This window comes from Poecilia reticulata, chromosome 17 (assembly GCF_904066995.2).
Source record: "Poecilia reticulata chromosome 17, P_reticulata-male-v2, whole genome shotgun sequence".
Taxonomy (NCBI): domain Eukaryota; kingdom Metazoa; phylum Chordata; class Actinopteri; order Cyprinodontiformes; family Poeciliidae; genus Poecilia; species Poecilia reticulata.
Genome location: NC_088846.1, coordinates 24,544,164 through 24,558,591, shown reverse-complemented (window position 1 = coordinate 24,558,591; position 14,428 = coordinate 24,544,164). Strand labels below are relative to the sequence as shown.

General features: G+C 39.4%; 1 protein-coding gene across 1 annotated transcript in view; it reads left to right on the top strand.

Moving 5' to 3' along the window:
* Positions 1–14,428, top strand: part of st6galnac3 (ST6 (alpha-N-acetyl-neuraminyl-2,3-beta-galactosyl-1,3)-N-acetylgalactosaminide alpha-2,6-sialyltransferase 3) — a 114,010-nt gene that overhangs the window by 78,112 nt on the left and 21,470 nt on the right. The window lies entirely within an intron of this gene.

Here is a 14,428-nt window from a genome sequence, read left to right as displayed (position 1 = left end):
TGAAATAAAAAATTTTTCTACGTTTTCAGCTGGTGTGGTTCCCTTTCTCGCATGTGGGGGTGCTGCACCAAGAACCAGTGAAGGAAACGACACAAAAACCTCTGCAGAAGACATGAGCGCAACTTCCTTCTTCTCAAATGTAAACAAAACTGGAGTGGCTTCAGATTTCAACGGTTGTAGGATTTTTCTTTAGTCTTTGGTAAAAGACAACAAACCATTTCCTTCGCTAGTGCTACAATCACACATTTGTTTTGGTTATATTTACCCAGAATGCCCTGAGCTGTAGTCCACTTACTTCTTTTGTTGTGGTTTCCGGTCCACTTGGTGTTCACATCTGCATTCGAACTGCACCAGAGTTTACTTCAACGGAACCGAGACCAAGGTTTTTAAGTGGACTAGAGTTTGCTTTCTTTGGTCCACATCGAGCGAACCGAACTTTGGATGGATGGATAATTTATTAGTCAAATGCTGGGAAACAACACAGGCGAGAAAAGGCGACAATAACTCCTAACATCACGTCATCCCACCGATGGCGTCACATTGAGGATTATCACGGCTGCTGAATTCCCTAAAACGTAGCCAAAATTGTGTGTGGTGGCCTTTGATTCACGTCCAGGGCCGTTGACGGATCCAGCTCTGTCTTTTGAAATGAGAAACGAGCTTACACAATCGTTCTGAAAAATCTGCCTGCTTGTTTCAAAGGGGCGGAGGAGAAACTAGCTTTGAAGCTATAGTGGAGTGTGACTGAGAGGATGACACTGTCTGTGGGCGGTAATTGTTTGAAATGACTATCAGAGAGGAAGGCTGCGTTTGACTGTGATTCACTTTCCAGGCATTAGAGTGCAGCCAGTTGACCTCAATTAACAGCTTAAATGGCTGCCATGTTATACAGCTGCACACACACCTTTCTTTCTACTGTACAGATATTGTATTTTTTCCTCTGGGGTGTAAAAAGTTTAACAAATTAGACTGTCGCTTAGTTAAAAATGTTTTCCAGAAGTGGCCTACTGCAGGAGTAAGCATAATTATGATTTATGATCCGATATGAATGATACAGCATCATATAAATGCAGTAAAACTTATTGATTTATTGAAAAGAGCTAAAATTAATTTAAAAAATATTAAATAAACATGCAGACTGGAAATACTTCATGAGCTAAAATTATTGCTGCTTCATGAAAAATTTAACAGCTTAGGCACAAAATGGGACAAAAATCCAAAAAATTAGACATGGGAGATTTACACTGAAAGAGTAAATCAAACATGAAGTGTTCCTGCGCTGATCACAAATTAGGTAAATTGAGTAAAAGCAAATTATGCAACCAAGCAGAAAAGCTCTGCAAAACAAAACAAAACAAAACGTAAAATTGGTGATTACAGATCAGTTCATCCCTTTGCTAATTTCTCCATTTTTTTGACGTATTTTATCCTCATAAACATTTACTACTTTTTTCTTTTCTTTTATATTGCAGAGTTAATGCAATGTAATTTAATTTTAAGAAATGGCTCCTGGTTTTTTACCAAAGACTAAGGAGAAATCCCACAATCACTAAAATCTCACATCGCTTCGTTTTTGTTTACATTTCATGAAGAAGGAAGTTGCGTTCATGTCTTCTTCAGAGGTTTGCATGTCGTTTCCTTCAGTGGTTCTTGGTGCAGCGCCCCCAGAGGTGAGGAGGGGGAACAGAGTGTTCAAAGTGCTTGGACTGCAGTGTGAAAGTGAACCACAGGAGCTGAAAATGTAACAAATGTTGCATTTTTGGCCGAACCGAGTCCACCGGACTATCAGGTGTGAAAACTCCCTTAGAGGCCTGGCAGCTGTGAAAATCCTGCAGAAAAGCAATAAAGATTGCCCCCCTGCTTTTTGCTCTCAGCTTTCATGCTTTTTGATGACTAATAAATCTATCCATAGATCTAGATGCTGGCGCTGCAGCATCCAAAGTGAGATGGATGTCACCTTCTCAGTTCAGACCAGATTTCTCCCCCAAAATGAAGTACAAAACAGAAAAGGAGTACACTTTCCCAGCACCGGGCAGTCCCGCTCGGGGCACAAAGGATGTCAGGTTGCTTGTAAAACAAACACTTCACACACATTTACCTTAGACTTAGTCTATAGGACACAGATTAACATCCGTCTTCTCCTCAAAGTCTTTGCCTCAGACTCACTGGGGTGATGCAGAATTAATGAGAGAAAACTGCTGGGAAGGTGGTGGGCATGAAAGCAACAGACAACGTCTTCTGCTCTGAGAGAATTATTAAAGTGCCGGTTGCCAGGCGGAGACGAGATCATCAGTGGGAGCCAGCCTCGGCGCGCGTCATAAGGGAGGCAGAGAGCAGGAAAATATGTTCTGTTTTGGCTCCCGTCATTTAGCGCCATCTGCTCGGTCATTTGGGTGTTTGTGTTTGCTTTTTTTTCCCCTCCCCTGTAAACTTGACAGGGGACAAATGCAGCGGGTGTGAAGCAAGATAGGATGATAGATGCTCTCTGCATGCAAAGTGTCAGTAAACAGAGCAGCCAAGATCAAGCAGGGCGCAGCAGGGGAGTACAAGTCAGGAAAAACACGATACCGCACCGCTCATCATTAGAATGTTATCCTTTTAATGGGAGTCTTCATCTGCTTTCTCTGTTGATTTTTATTTAATGTAAGGCTTTTGAACATGTAGAAATAATAATGTCACACTGAGTTTTTAATCTTTGGTTTAATCTTCAAAAAATACTTCAAAAATTAAATTGTCTTCTTTTTAATGAATTGCATATTAGTTGATATCAATTATTATTGATTCGTTTCTTGTTTTAGAAATACTGGTGGCTGTTATTCAACAGGTTGTTGCTAGGTAACCACAGAGTGAGTGAGTTGCTAGGTAGCCAAAGAGTGAGTGAGTTGCTAGGTAACCAAAGAGTGAGTGAGTTGATTCCACCAACTTTGTGTAGCTAGCTGTGAGAGCTTGAATAGCCTTTCTTCTGCCTACATCCCCCAGAATGCTGTGCGGTTCTGGATCGGAGTTCAGTGAAATTATTGAATATTGATATTGATCATGTCTTGATTTATTGCCCACCACTAATGTTCTAATAAGTTTTAATTGGTAATCTTCAGCGGTGGGCGCAGTTCCACTTATGGGCTAATAGCAGAGCTAACGCTTCATGTAGCGCCTTAGCGTTTCTGCTAACTTTGAAAACTTTTAGCGCTGATATTGTAAAGTTTGCTGCGATCTAAAATATTTTGAAGCTCTAGTAACAACAACAAAAATCAAAGCCCACAGCATCAAACATGCTTAACAGCTGTGATGATGTATTTTTGCTAACAAGATGTTTGGCTTTCCACAAATATAGTTCTGTGTATTAGAGACAAACATTTGTACTTTGGTCTCATCTGTCTAAAAGTAATTCTTACAGAAATCTTGAAGCTCAGCTTTTATTTTAGGGAATCTGACAAAACTGGGGTGAAGTTGACATCCAGTCCTGGAAAGATTATCAACTCTCTTAAATACAGTGGTGGAGTAAGTACTCAAAAAATGTACTTAAGTTAAAGTACAAATACACAGACAAAAATGTACTCAAGTAAAAGTAAAACTACCACATTAACATTTGTACTTAAGTAAAAGTAAAAAAGTATTGGCTTTTAAAAATACTTAAGTATTAAAAGTAAAAGTACTTGCTGAATGGATTACTTAATCCCTAATACAATATCATTAAGTGAACCGATCATATTTAATTTTAATACATCAGAAATGCGCCATTTTAATGAACAATGCCACAGATAAAGCATGTTTTTATCATGTTTACTCTCTGTAAAATAGTCTATACTTAGATATGTGATTCTATGCATCATAATTTCAGGGATGGAAACATCTGGTCTCCTTTCAAAACATAACATGAACTTCACTTTTTTTGCTACTAGTGGCATTTATTTTTAAAGAAATCCAACAGAAAGGGGATGGAAAGAAGGTGGGTGGGAGAGGACAGGCAACCAAGAAGCCAGTAGCAGAGTTGTAGTCAAGACCACCTACCCAAGACCAGCACCCCGCGCTACGTGACACAAAACAATTTACTTTTACCTATCAAATTTACTTCTCAAATTGATCTGAAAGATCCACATTCCCATAAAAAAACTAGATATTAAATACTTAGAGCTGAAATAAATTTAATCAGTAAAGATCCGTCCAGAATAATCTAATCGTTCCTGAATGTCATATCAATGCAGATTTTGGTATCAGCGTTGTCCCATAAATGCGACACCTCAGTCAACACCTCCACACAATAATTCAGCACGAGTGACTTTTTTTTATCGCAGATGCAACATGTGTCTCTGTACAGCTAGCTTTGCTAGCATCGCGTCCACAGATCTTACCTTTCTTTAAGCTTTCCTTCCAAGTGACGCTAAAAGTTGGACGAAGTCCCGCCGTCTGTGAAAGCGAAGCGCTGCTGATTTTACATGTCGCCATATCAATTTATGCAGCGCTATTATATTACTGACCAGTGGCGCAACTACACATTATTCAGGTGGATGCAAAAACATAGATCGGCGCCCCCCTCCCTCCCCCCTCCCGAGGGAAGGAACGTCAGGGTGAAAGAGCGATGCTCACTCACCCCCGAGGCGACGATACGTGAAGGGTACAACTCGCTACATTTACCTCGTTATGTGCGCGAGGTGAAGGAGCGTAAGGCGCGCCGCCCCCTCCAGACGGGGTTTTGGCGCCCCCTCTGGTGCTGCGCCCCTATGCGTTGCATACCCTGCATACCCACTTTTTGCGCCACTGTTACTGACGATTAGACAGATATCGCCTCCCGCTCAGAGGAAACCACTGCGCATGTCTTGGAGCTCTGCGTGCGAGTAAAGGTGGAGCCGATGGGTGACAACAGACACTAAGTCACGTTATTGCTGGGATTTTACGGCGCCACCTTAAATCCCTGAACTTCACATTTTAACGGAAAAAAAGAGCAACGCGACTTGGATGTAACGAGTAACGCGACAGTTTTGTAGAAATGTAGTGAAGTAGAAAGTACAGATACTTACTGTAAAATGTAGTGGAGTAAAAGTAGAAAGTATCCATTATTAAATCTACTTAAGTAAAGTACAGATACACGAAAATTTTACTTAAGCACAGTAACGTTACTTCCCACCACTGCTTAAATGTTTTCCACTAATGACTAAACTTAAACCAACAAGCTACAAAAACTTGCTTTAATAAAAGTGATGAGTAATTTCCCGGTTGGGATGAATAAAGTACTTCTATCCATCCATCCATCCATCCATCCATCCATCCATCCATCCATCCATCCATCCATCCATCCATCCATCCATCCATGAGACTTCCTGATTTTAAATTAACCAAGAACATTTGATTGACAACATCCTTCCATTTCCCCATGACTGCAAATTCAGCAACTCAGACTCTAAATATTTAGTTAGATTATTATCTCAGATTATTCAGTGTAAACACTCGCCTAATGTTACATTTAGATCTTGTTTCAAAGTCTCTCTGTATTTAGTGCTCCATGAATAACTGTCTGCAAAGGTTACAATTGTTTTATTTCACAATGGTCTCAGACGTCAAAGTTGTCAAGTCTCCACAAAGACATCACAGCAGAAAAGGCTAAATAATGATGACAGGAAGGCGGATCAGAAATGTGTCATCATCATGGGCAGTGACTCCACCACGCTTTGTGACCCTGACATTTCCTGCAGCTCTCAAGGGTAATAAATTTATTCCTGTTTGCAGTGATATTTTCATTATGGCATCGTCTTCTCTCTCTTTGCTCATCATCACCTAAACGGAGGTTAATGTGACTCTCGGCGTAGGAAACTCATCATATCCCAGATTATCAAGTCAGTTCAGTTGGAAAATCATATTCAGAGTTTGTAAAGATGCTTTACGAACTCTGAATTTGTAAAGCATCTTTACGAATTCATAGAAAGTGGACTTTTTTGAAAATCCACTTTCAAGGACTTTCAAGAAAGTCCTTGAAAGTGGTTGATATTCAATCTGCTGTTTTGTAATAAGGTGGAATCAAACGTTTGACTAAAAGCTTAAATTTGGAAAACGTTATTTACAGTTGAAACCAGATATTTTCATAAATCCAATAAAAAGACAGACACATTTTTTCTCACCGTCTGAAGTTAAATCAGACTAAACTTTTCTTCCTGTAGAGTCATCAAAATTATTAATTATCTTTAATTAGAATCATCAAAATTATTTCTATTTGCTAAATTACAGAAATTGATATTTTGTTTAGTAACTTTTGTGTTTAAGCATTTAATTAGTGCAGAAAGGTCATTTTCCCTAACATTTGTTTTGATTATTTGAAACAAATCCTAATAAATTACTTATTGATCTGTGTAACTGAAATAAAGGCTGGCATATATTTTATATGTTAAACACTGAAATTGGAGGATATTTTTTGTTAAATTAGTGTTTTGTTCTGGAACCAGTCAGATATTTAGGTGACATTTCAAAACATAATCTTTGTTATATTTTAGTTTACCTAGAATACTGTCACAAAATTATTAGTGGTAGAAGTGATTTGAAACTCTTTCTTTTTTGCCTAAGTGTGGAGTTGAAAAGTTTGAAAACTTGCCCTGAAAATGCTTGAAAATAGCTTGAATTTACTGAAAAAAAGACTCTCCACTGCTCTGTGTCTTCGCTGAAGGTGCTTCAGGAGGAATACAAGGTCATTAACTCCTTCTGAGAGAGACGAACGGAACAATGGGGAAGGTTTAGAGGGTCAGAGTGAAAAATTGTTGATAGAGTTGATAAAAACCAGCAGCAAAGATGGAGTGTGCACAGAAAATGGTGATAGAAAGGGGAATCCCCTGAGAGACAGGAGATTTGAAAATGGTGCAGAATATTGAACCAAAAACAAAGAAGAACTCAAGGGAGTAAAAATTCAATATCTCTATTCCCTAAGGAACTGCAGCATGACACACTAATCCCTGCAAAAAAAAGTAATGCATATCAAAGGCCTAAACAAAGGAAAGCAACAGAACAACCTTCCCACCGGCGTCTGGAATAAACTCAGTGCAGCTGAAATGTTTGAGGATGAAAGTTTCACTTACAGCTTTTAGTAAACATCCCAAAACAATCGAAAAAACAATAGAAAGTATCATAAAACAAAAATAAACTATACCTGCTTTAGGCTGGATCTGGTTTCCTTTGCAGAACTTTTACAGACTTTTAAGTAATGTTCAAAACAAGATGCTCAACTCTAAACTGTGTCAATGACCTGATTAATTAAAACGATTAATTTCTTACCTTTCAGGGAATGTTACTCAAACTTTTCCAGGCCGAGGATCACAGAGCACCTAACTCAACAACACCTTAATATATACAACCTGGAACGAAAATATTAGTCTCTTCACTTACTGTCTTTGTTCATCCTAATGGACACGACTACTCAGAATCTAAACGTATAGATTCTAAGTTAGCTTGGTAAGCTAGCTGAGCATCGCACTTTGAGCTCACATCTCGGCAAATAAACGGTTGTTTGCATGCAGTACCCTGGGGACGATAAGGGGTTCCTGCAGACCAACAGTAGTCTGGGGACCACAGTTTGAGAAAGACCGCCATAAGGGGACATTGAGAAAAAAATAAGAGAAAAGCGATCCCACCTTACTTTCTCCAGATCCTGAGAAATGTTTGAAAAATCGTAAGCTCCTTTTTTAGGTTGAAAAAGTGTGTTTATTCAGTTTCTGCAATGCGGGTAGTGGAGTGGAAACGAGAGACACGGAGGACGATTTACGTTTTCTACGGTCTACAAATATACAACAAACTTCCAGAAAACTGCAAAACTGCTGAAACACTGAGTTCCTTTAAGTCGAGGCTAAACACAGACCTGTTTAGAGTTGACTTTGATTAATAATAACTGGAACACTGATCAATATCATATTTGATGTGCTTGATCATTTTGATGATGTCATTGAATAAAACGTAACGTTTATTGCTTGTTTCATAATTGGTGACTTTATAATATTTTTATGGTGTAAAGCTCTTTGAACTGCCTTATTGCTGAAATACCAGTAATCTTGACTTTACTATTAAACGGCTTTAATCAAAATTTAGATAATGCGTATTTCTCAAAGGATTTACTATCATCATTTATCAAGTTTCTTTAATCTTTAATCACTTAAACTTCTGCGATTTAATTACATGAAATGAAACGCATCAAATAATAAATAAGTAATAACAGTTCTATAAGTTATTAGATTTAATAAAGTCTAGCAGTCATCAATCATTCATTGGTCTCTCTAGAGTTTAATTAAAGAGGTTTGTTGGCTTGTTTCCTGAGTCCCCATAGTTAACTCTAAATAGAGCGTGGAAGTAAAAGGTCCAGAAAGTTTTCTGCTGAGAACAGAACGAGACATTTTATGGCACCGAATCAGCAGGATTATCTGAGTCAGTTCAGGTTTAAGGTTCCCACATTCCTGCCACTGTCCATGGCTGGAGGAGATAACTTCATATCTAACTTTATTATGGAAAATTCACATTTTGGACGTTTTTATAAGTTAATTTGGGTTTCAGCTGCTTCTAAAACCAACCCAATCACTTTAAGAAAACACAAAGCCGTTATTAGGCAATAAGTTCATGTCATTTGGTGTCTGGAAAATGAGCCGTTTTGAAAACCTAAAGATTGTTGAGTCACACAGCGCCGTTACCTAGCAACCCCAGGACTTTTAGTCAGCTGTACATGCTGTACAATGGCTACTGGAAAAGAGACATGTTTTGTTGATGACTCAACATTCAGAAACCATTTGCTGCAATCTTGTTGGTTGTGCAGGAGGCTCTACTGCTTTTCAAAGATGTACGGGTGTATAATTGCGCATCTGTTTGCAGCCATTTTCCCATGCGAGTGTGAATGTTGAGTTGGGGGCGTGGCCAGTAACGGTCTTTGGATTTAAAGTGACAAGACGCCTTAAAACAGTTCATTCTGAAGGGAGCTCAAAATGCACAGAACTGCTCAGAGAGAATAATCAGGTTAGAATACACAAAAATCAACGTTTTGTGTATTCTAACCTGTTCAGGGAAGCACAAATAGGCCACTTATACAAATAAAAAGTGGTAGTGGTAGTTTAAATTACTAAAAAAAGTTGATTAATATCCATTTATCTGCAGAAAATGTAAAATGTAAAAGTGTGAGGCTGAAGTAAAGACCAGAAAACTGTCATTTCAAAACAGGATGTCTCCTGAAGAGACGAAGTTAATCAGCAGACATTGTTTGCTGCTCTGCTGCATTGTTACTTTAGTGCATTCTCATGCTGAATACAAAAGCAAAGTGAATGTTAGAAAAGAAATTCAAGGTTTTACAAGCCGTTCAGTAGAAGAAGAGCCTCAGTTTCCTGTTTGCAGTAGCTGCAGGACAGAAAACAACAGAAACAGGAGCTGAAGGAAAACGTTTGACCAGCTCTTCATCTGCATGCATGAAACACTCCAAATATTCTTTCATCACATCAAATTTACCCTCTAACCTGCTTAATATGCATGAAAAGAAAGTCAGTGTACTTTACTGTAGCGAATCATGGGAGTCAAAGACAAAAACCCCCTCAAACAAACGGCTGAGCTTCCCCTTCATCAGCAGAAGGCTTTTTCTCCGTGGGCCGGCTTCCTTTCTCTGCCTTATTAATGGCTCTGTGTATGAGAGTAAACAAAACCAGGCCTTTTCAAAAAAGAGCACATTTTCTTTTCATAATGCAGGTTGTGGAGGTCATTCGCCATGCTTCACGCCGCCTCCCGGCAGAAATACGGACCGACTCAGCAAGCCCACACAGCTGCCTCCTTCGTTTTATCATTACAATAAATTACTCTGCTCCGCGGTCTTCCTAAAGAAAAAACGTTCCACCATTAAAAGCCTCCCGTTTTTGTTACTATTTGTTCCCGGTGTGGTGGTATCGGGGGAGGGAGGAGGGGGGGTGGGTGGACGCATCGCAGTTTAGTTTTCGACACAGGAAGACGTTGTGTGATGTTCTTCTGCGCAGAACCGCCCACAGGCAAAAACCTGCCTCACAGATTACTGCTGAGTGAAGGAAGCAACTAATAACAAACTCGTCTGCATCAGGCAGCGGCCTGACATGAGTGAAAGCTCACACGTTGATGAGGAAGAAGAAAAATATCACAGCCTGTCTAGTGGAAAAGCAGTGAAATAGTTCTCGTGCAGCCAGAGACCTTATTGTTTACATACTGAAGGCTGTGATTGAATGGCAATTTGTTTAAAGTAACACAGAAAGACTGGAATAAGATGCAAAGGGAAATAGATGCTTGACATGCTCTGAGAAATGGAAGAGCCTGGATGAAATGCTTTTACCAGGTTGTTATGAAAAGTGTCAAGTTGGTTAAAAGACCTGCATGCTCCCTCCGCAGCTGAAAAAGGTTTTACACTAAAACCCGAGGACCTGGAAAGAAATGACAAGTATTGACAGTGTGTGTTGGTGGATCATAAGTAGATTATAGTAGAGCCTCAAATACAAAACAAAGGAGCAGGAGACGAAATAAACAGATCAACACGGCATAAATTCCTCTTTTCCTGTCGGCCCTTCACGTTGTCTGGAATGCTTTCTGATACTGAACCTGGCAGGATTAGTGACCTCACAAAGCTCCTTCGCTGGAAAGTGTGATTGAAATAAAAAAGTCTTTTAAGGAGACCTGTTATTGTACTTCTGTTTGTGTCTCTGCTGCTTCTAAAAACACCAAATTGTTGGGTTTTTTTCTTTAAAAAAATATTCAGCTGTTTTTGTCAACAAGTTAATATTTTTGGTGTCTTAAAATTGAGCCAGGTACTGCACCGTTACCTAGCAACCCTAGCTGAGCCCAGCATGTTTGGTCAGCTGGTTTTACTGCTGTATCCACTGCACAATGGCTGCTGGAAAAGACAAGTGTTTTATTGCTGACCTGCCATGTAGAAACCACTTGCAGCATTCTTGTTAGTTGTGTAGCAGGCTCCACTTCTGCTTTTCAGAGATGTACAGTTGTATAAGCAGCAGCTTATTTGGATTTAAGGGGACAGGAGGCCCTAAAACAGCTAATAAGCCGAACTGAGCAGACTAAAATTTTATCTAAGAATGATTTTGTTTAAAAAATGTAATGTATGTGTTTTGTATTGCCCATATTCTAACCTGCTGAATGAAGCATAATAGGTTTCCTTTAATGTTCTTCAAGGATCCTTAGTGGGCTGAGTTTAAAATATTCAGTGGCAAACCCCAAAAATGCCAGCTATTCCACAGGAGCATCTTACTGGGCTTAATGAAGCAACATAACTATAATATATCTGCATTAAAAGTATAAAAAAAAAAAATAAGGGCTCACAGTTTACAGTTTTCTGGTCAATTGTTGATCTTTATAAAGGCTGACTTTTATCAGCAGTTCAAATATAAACATGCTTTAGTCGAGTTTGACAAGCATTAAAAAATACTCATGAGGTTATTTATTATTTGTGTTTTTGTTATCATTCAGGTTCAACTTTCTGACTTGGTAACAATCAGAACATTCAATGTCTCCCAGATTCAAAGTCAAAAATCCGGCTATATGCTGATGACATTGTCCTTGTTTGCTATAATTTTGTCGATGCTTTTGAAATGTGGTCCAACTTAAGAAAAAGTCCAAAATGATTGGTTGTGATACAGTAGAGTCACAAAATAAGTTTATAAAAATGTCTGGGAAAAGTGAAAAATCTTCTGACAGAGAAGCAAAGTTTTCCTCGAGTGAAGGTAACGTATATTTAACTCGATGATAAAGTCCTTGCTTTGAGTTGAACCCAAATTATCACGTACAAAACATCTGCATTATGCTGTTTCGTGCCAATCCATCTATTTTATAATTCATTTCAGGCAAGCATGAAATGTTTTAATGAGAGCGCCGAGCATCCTTCTACGTCTCAGGTATTCAGCTCTTGTCTTTACATGCCCTCACCTTGCTCTTCTCTCTTCAAAGCAAAACCAGCGACTGCACTTTTATACATATGCATATACATGCCTATAAAAAGTTAAATTCCAATCAAATAGTAATTTCTTTCTTTATTGTTAAGTGGGAGTAACTGAAGCTGCATTTTATCACCATCAGACCGAGATTAATCCCAGTGAAACACGATCAAAATGCTCTTAATTTTTATTTTTCTGTAGAAGGTATTTTAGGGTCAAATATGGGAGGAATGAAAGAAGAGTTTTACAGTGTGCATGTTGACCTAGAGTCATAATAAAATATGATAATGAAAGAAATAATAAAAGCTGTTTTTTCAGTGAAAGTCTGTGGATAAATGAGGTTTAACTCGGTTTTAAAAAGGTGAATAATGTAAGAAAATGTTGTTTGTGATCGTTTTACCCGGTTTACAAATTAAAACTCCATAAATTTATGGGACAAATTTGTGTCATTTTTTAATTGTAGTTGGGGGTCTCAAAAAACAGTCATCAGTCTTTTCCAGCAACAAAAAAAAAAAATCTCACTGGAAATTTTTGAGTTTTGAAACAGAAAAATTTAAAAAGCCAAAAATATTTTTGGCTTTTCTAAAAAAACAAATGTAGATTTTTGCTGATTTTGTGTTTCATATCTACAAAACCCCACCACTGATAAAATCCCTCTCAAGTTTTGGATCTACAATGAAAATCCATTTTGACAACATTTTTAAAGTCTTTTTTTGCTTGAGTTTACTTTTCTTGTTGTTGTTTTTGGCCTACAACTACTTTCGATTCGACCTTTTTGGCTTACGTGACAAAATGTTTGGACACCCCTGACCTGAGTTATCTAAACCTGTAAAAACCTGAAGGAAAATCCACAGGAGGTTTGCTTGCAGGTCAGAGGAGGAAGAGGAAACTTCACTTTATCTAAGAAAGGTGTATCAATCATCTTGCTGAAGTTTGGGCAAGAAAACAAAAAATCTCCCTGAGTCCCTGTGTAAGCATGACGTCCTCTCAGCCATCAGCTTGCCACAATGGCGCTGAGGTATTTTCCTCTGAGTGTTTCTGACAGGTGACAGATCGTATCGGCGCAGCATGCAGAGCCATCACCAGGCACGGTTCGGCTGAATCGCCCGTCATTGCAGATTATCTCACACAAATGGACAGCTCTCCTGCCGCGAATGTCAAGAGCGAGTTATTGAGCGGAATCGGAGGCAGATGAGTGTCTGGCGCATCCCGGGCAGTTCTCCACGCCGGCTTAGCTCCTCGTTCTCCAGACGTAAAGCTCCAGGAGCTGCAGCTTGTTTCGATCCTGCCTGTTCCAATAACTCCCACCTCACCTCTCCTCGGTCTTTGAAAGAAAGTTTCTTTATGCCCTTTCTTTCCTGCTCTGTTTTCGCCCAAGCGCTGTTTATTTCACTTTGCAAGACGAGAGGTTCAGTGGAGACTAAAAGGGATTCTCTTAAAAGCAAAGCGCCGTCGAGTCGGACCTTATGACACGTTTTGTCTGCCGCCTTTGAGTAAAAGGAGATTCTTCTGCTGTAACAAAACAGCCAAATTGCATTCTCCGTGTCCCCGGGCTGTGGATGTTATTTGTCGCCTGCCGAAGCGGCTTCACAGCCTGCCTTATCTTCCCTTTTAAATTGACCACACAATAACAGCCGCCTCTCCGCAAAGTTGTCCCATTAAAGCCGTCACAGGTAAACACTGCTGCCTGTTTCGGGCCTCGAATGCCATCAGCCGCTCTGGGCCTCCGCAACCAGCAGCCGTCGAGCTTTGAAATGTTAGTTATCAGTGCAGCAGATCCCTCCTCCTCCTCCTCCTTCGTTTATTCCGGAGCATCCAGCTCTCCGTCGGGGACGTGGTGCGTGTGCCGGCCCGTGTTTGCGTGCTGGCCTGTTTGTCTGCTGCCGAAGTGGCAAACTGCTAATGAATAATGCAGGGTGATGGTGATGGTGATGTGTTGACAGCTCCGACGGCTGAGAGCTGCCGAGCCGCGTATTGGTGATGATGTCCCATTTCCCTTCCGCGCTATTCCACCCTTTTATTACGACAAATTGCTTCTCTTTTTTTTTCTTCTTTTTTTGTAATTTCTCCTCCCCAACAACCTCCTGCATGTTTGTGTGCATCAGTGTTTGAAGGAGTTTGTCGGGCTCAAAATCCAAACATTTTGAATAATGCAGCTGAAAGTTAGCAGCTGATTGGTTTCTAAATTGATTCCTCTTGCTTGCATTTCTGGATTGGATCGGTATCTCTGACTAACACGGTGGTTCCTCATTATTTATTCGCAGTTTCTCCAGACGGTTTTTATCCATATCACACAGAAATTGTTTAAAAATGAATAGTGTTTTATGAAGCTCTGGAAAAAATGGAAAAACTCCTCATGGTTTTTCCACCAAATATTGATTTCTGAACTCTTCCTGAGTTAAAACATTAGTGTTGTTGTTGTTTCTAAATGAATATTAACTTGTTTTCTTTTTATTGTTTTAGGTCTGAAAGCTCTGCATTTTTTTCATCATTTTCTGCAAATAAATACTAAATTTTTGCTTGGA